Genomic DNA, 6,008 nt, shown 5'->3' on the forward strand with positions numbered 1-6,008 from the left:
AATTTATTATAGTTATGTTGTGTGTTGTGACATTAACCAAAACAGTGCAGGCTATTAGATATTGTTTTGTTTTTTTCAAGATGCTTTAAAAACAATAAGGCTAACAAAGTTCAGCTTAAATGTCATTTATTTTGTATTACTGACACATCTTGGTACATTTGATATGTCTGCATGCTGTAAAATAGGTAATATGTTATGTTTTTGCAGATAAAAGGTAATAGCTTGTATGAAGGGCATTTGTTGAGTTTTTCTCAGCTTTGCATCATTAATGTTTCTGTGCTCTGTACATTAAAATCTCTTCTCTGAATTTATTGACTGGATCATCTTTCATGATTATATGAACAATTCATTGTATGAGAAAGATAGGATATAATTGTAATTTTTCTTGCGTAGTGTGGTATATTAACTGAAAAAAATTTTTTTTGTCAGAAATAATACGCTTCATTGTCCATTAAGTGCATATAAACAATATGTTATCCATCAGCATCTAGTAAGGATAGACCATAAAAATAAATGTATGTTGTTTTGTATGTAGAAATGATGTACAAACATTCATCTGCTACACCTACATATTAAATATACTGATATACTGTAGCATCGGGCCATTGTTGTTATCCACATGTCATACAAACTTGTTTACACACATATTCACTCTAGTGCATGAGCTGTAATATAACTGATTACCTCCAGGTACACAAGTACTGATGTTCTGCACAAAATAAACTTAGGTGAGAAAATACACACACACAAAAATTTGTAATGGAAGCACTTAATGGCAACTGGTCATTATTTTTTTCTTGTCTTACTTTCTAAATTTTAAAAATTATTATTATTATTTTTTGTTTTTAAAGAAAACATTTGTTATGATTTGTTTATTTTTGAAGCTCATTTATTATGGGATTTTGTAATACCGGTTCCTTCCACAAGAGGGACTAAAGTTAATATCTCCCGTCCACTCACAAGCAGCTCTGTAAATCAAATTGTTAAAGGTTGTAATCACAACTGCATCTTCTAAGTAACAATCAGTGACATACATAGTCTGTCTAAGGTATGTATTACTGTCATATTTTTAGCTAAAATCACATCCCTGCTGCAGTTACTATACATTTAAAAACCAAAATAGCCTTGCAAAATACTACTAGCATGCCTATATCCAGTGGTCATTAAGTAAAAAGGCAAGTTACATGTTGGACAGATCTAGAACATTATTATATTAATTTAATTTTGATTGAAGGCCCGTGACTTTACCTTTTTTCTGTATTAGAAAGTCAATGGTCAAGTGCAGAAATGCTGCTGAAGGGTCAACTAGTGAAAGCATGTGGAAAAGCTGACAGTTTTTGAGGGATGTAAACACCGATTGTAAAAGCTTTAAAAATTACTTCTATTGTTCTGCATTTTTTGACCAATTTCAAACAGGTTCTTGCACTCTTACAGAAGAAAACTCAGAACTTTTATTGGCTAGTCGTGTGAACAAGTTAAAATTGCATGCACACACACACATATATATATATATATATATATATATATATATATATATATATATATATATATATATATATATATATATATATATAAAACAAATGTATTTTTGTTATGTATATTCAGTGCATTAATTATATTGAAAAAAAAAATGATTCGGACAAAGACTGCACTTAAATGTGTTGAGACAGAACATAAACAAAAACACTATCACTTATATCCACCTCACTAAATAAAAGATACACTACAAGTTCTGATTTCCAAAAGAAATCTTATTTGAAACTGATTTTAATTTTGTTCTCAGGCCGCATGTTTTCAGGGTTAACTCATGAGAATGGGTGGATGTGGTAACATTCTTTATTTAATGTAATTACGATGTGCCTGGGTTAGCCCAAGCTTTTGTGAACAAGGTTTTGTTTTTTGTTTTCTTTGGAAATATTTCAATGTTTACTATGTTTACTGACGACAACTCACACTAAACACAAAACAGAACATATTTTTGGAGGATAGTAGTGGAAAACAAATCCTTGTGTTTCTGAAACCTCACAAGTGCTTTCTGGGTTAAACCATAAAACACGTTCTGAGAGGGAGTCATTTGGTATGAATTAAAATAAAACAACAACACCATTATAATTTAAACTATGGATAGTTAAGGTTGTGTGTTACACTTTAGCAACTAATGAGTAAATTAGGTAAATGGCTGAAACTACAGTGCGTAGGCTGAAGTTTGCTGAAATAATGCAGATTCCTGCAGGGGACATCTATAATATACATTATCTGTCAGCTGCTCTATTTCCTTCTATCACTGTGTGCAAACTTTAGTTAATGTTCCCACCAAGAGCCATATATAACACAGTTACAAAACTCCACATGATGCCAAAGATGGATAATGAAAACTGATTACCACGGGATCCTCCACAGGGGGGCAGTTCATGTGCTAATTTCATCACATTCATTTCTCTGTCCCTCCCTCCCTTCGAAGCAGTTTTGCAATAATAGCATGGATACATAATCTAAAGTGTGTCGTCACTGGTATATGACGTAAGTGCCTGTGATGTAAAGGCTGTGCTGGGAGCTCAAAGGATTGCCGTATACGGTGCTGATGATCAGCGAAGCTTGTAAGGCTCAGCTCTGACGCAGGAACATCCCGTGACTGCAGAGGGGAAAGGCAGGGAGAGAGCAGCGGCTGCAGTACACCCAGAGAGCCAATAGGAAGGAAGACTCAGCCTCATTCTAACTGTTCAGGGGCAGTTGTGACTGCGATGCTGGCAGCCAGTAAGCCAGAGTGGAGAAAGCAATGCAAGACTATTTATAGGATAGCTATGCATGGGCTGACTGCAGTTTCCAAGCAAAGAAAGTCACTTGACTAGTTTGCCCAGAGTTTCTGACACAGCAATGCATTTCATAATGTGCTGAGCCCAAGGTTTATGAAATGCCAAAGTTCACACTTGATCACATATTGAATTGATTAACCCATATTTACCCAGGAGCACTGAATTAATACCTGTATTAAATTCTCTGAATCTACTTTATGTTTGTTTTCATTCTGTTTTTCTAGGTTTTTAAATTGAATTTATTGTTAACTTTAATACATAATTTCTGTATATACATTTATAGGGAACACAAAGTACAACAGCTTAAAAATTTAGGGATTTAATACATTTATCACTCTTTGACAATGAATGATATTGTGTAACTTGGTATGTGTTTTTGCATGCTTTACATTAAATTTAACTTGATTTAGAGGCAGGCACACATTCTAACTCTAGAATTATCACAATGCCCTTTCTTTTTAACATGATTTAACTGAAAATTATTCTTTTCATACAGTGCTTTAAATCAAAGTGCTGTATAAGTAATTAAGAGAAAATAAAACATTTCAATACACTCCATATTTTACCATATTTTATTTGTTTAATAGAAAAACCAACATGGTACCTTTGCTGGTGCAATGTTTATTGGCACTTCTGTTGTTAATAGTTTGAATGATCCCCTTTTCTGAATAGGTCAGGCCTTCATCATTTTTAAAATTTTCCGAGGTAGAATATCTGACTGTTCTTTGCACAATCTCACCTTTTTCCAAAGTCCTGGATCCTTTTTCATCTTGTGTTCAATTCATCTTACAGGATTTTTAAAATAGAATTTATGTCTGTGGATTTGCCAGTGGAACACTATTGATTTTGTGTCTGACAAACCATGTGGAAATTTGGCCAAATATTTTACATTTTTCTATGTTTTAGATTTTTATCACTTTTTAGTTCTTTAGCAGAGTGCTAAAGATTTGTAGTGCTCTGGTATTTCACAGACTTTGACACCATTACTCTAAGAAGGTTCATGAGGTCTTTGAAACAGAAGCAGCCCCACAGCATCACAAGTTCTCCACCGTACTTAAGAACGGAGAGTTCATTTTCACATATTTCTCCATTGCTTTACACCACACACACCCGGTCAGTTCTCAACATATTAAAAAAACAATCTGTTTAGCCTTCTTTAGCAATGTGCTTCACAACCAGGGCCGGATTTACATGGATGTGGACCACGGGCTAGAGCCTGTTTTGGTTTTGATTGATTTTATTTAAATGGGAAAGTGAATATTGATGAACATACATTGTTGTTGTAAATATACCAGATTCAGCAAAACGACAATTTCTATTTGTAGTCCCATAAAACAAGCTGTAAGACTGTTAGATTAAGGGCCTAACAATATTTAAAAGGCAATACTTATGTTACTTTTGTGTCACAGCACATGACTTTTGATTGCAAAGTAAATAAAAAGCCCACCCAAGTGTGACATGACGGCGATGGTTGGCTTCCAGTTAAATAAGAAAGGAATATTAAAGAAGCAAAATGAGATTCCAGTAACATTATCTCTAGATGGGATGTGACCTTTTTTTTATCATTGTCTCAAATTTTCCTTGCACAAGCACAAAACCAAGTCAATTTATCTCAGTCTGAGCATGTTGTGTGTGTGTATGTGTGTGTGTATGTCTGCTTGGATCAGCATGCCTCATGAGGACAGTTTAAGAGGCTTATCCAACAACTCCAGCAATGAGCAGGATCTATGCAGAAAGCAAATGTATCACAAACTAAAATACATCCACTCCACCTGCATCTGTTCAGCATTCTAACGCCAGCGCTCCATGAATCAATGTTGAAATCCCCCGAGGGGTTCTCAGCTGTTGTTGGGTTAATATTATTTATAGACAGCAGAAAATAAATTTCAAACAATGCACGATGACATATAATCAGGTTATAGCTTATTCTTTTTTTTTTAATTTCTGACCGAGATAAACATTTATATTGCTTAACTGTATATGACTGTATATTATATAACGTATTGTTCTGCCTGCTTTTAAAAACATAGGTACAAAGTCAATGTGCTTTAAAATACATTTACCAGAACAATGAGTCATAAATTCTGCCAAACAAAATAATTAACCTTTTCAGACATAGCTGAAGATGACACATTTAATAAGATAACCTCTAGTTTTTTTATTTTCAACTTGAACTGTTTAAAATGAATAGGGAGAAAACATATTTGTGAACAATGCGTGCTCATAGCCAACACATTTTTTCTTGAAGTTATAGATCGGAAATATTGAAGATTTTAAAATGTTTACTTAGAAAATAGATCTTCCTTTGTTTTTTAACTTCTGCAGCTGGTGTATAAGTTGATCAAATCAGTCACCCACAGTAAAAGTTAATATTTTTTTTTGTGGAATCAAACATTTTTCTTCTAACCTTTTGCATCTGATTGAACTTCATTACTGCACAGGACTGAGTTACTAACTAAATCTTGGTCCCCTGCTTCTAACATTGTCTTGGCACATTCAGAAATTTAGGAATGATTCTTCAAAGTAGTTTTAGTTAAGTTGGTTTATCTAAGATTTTCTATGTACTAAATGGCTCATTCAAAGTCTTGACTGAAGTCCATTTGAAAATCTGTGACAAGAGCGAAAACTGATGTACACACTCTCCAGCCAGACCCAAGAGCCATTTAGTTCTTGAACTTTAGCAAAAACATTAGCAAAAGAATGATTTCATAAACTACTAGAGTGGACACTTTTAAGATTTGGATTTTCAAAACCATATCCTGTACAATTTTATCTTCAAAATCAGGACATGAAAATGTTGTTATATACAACAATATATATATTTTCCTATGTAAAGTTATTTTTTATTTTTTTTAGAAAAAACTGGAAACAGAAGCAAATAACATATGCTTTATGTTGTGGAACAAAACACTTCTAACTCATTTATTAGTATTTGGAAAGACATTACTCATGCAGTGGCAGGTGCTGAAGCACCTCTCTGGAGAAATATGTGAGTGGAGCATATTATTGCTCAGATGAGCAACAGTGCTAGGTATAGCGTATCTTGATGTTTCTATTATAGAATATAATGTTCAACATGTCATTAGGGCAAATTTGCACATGATGTACTCAATTTTTGCCAGACAGTATCAAGTCAGTATGCAAAGTTAATAACAGTAACAACGAATCTGGGAAAATAATATATAAAGAGCAAGA

The sequence above is a fragment of the Poeciliopsis prolifica genome, unplaced genomic scaffold (genome assembly GCF_027474105.1).
Source record: "Poeciliopsis prolifica strain line A6 unplaced genomic scaffold, Auburn_PproV2 SCAFFOLD006, whole genome shotgun sequence".
In the NCBI taxonomy this organism is placed as follows: Eukaryota; Metazoa; Chordata; class Actinopteri; order Cyprinodontiformes; family Poeciliidae; genus Poeciliopsis; species Poeciliopsis prolifica.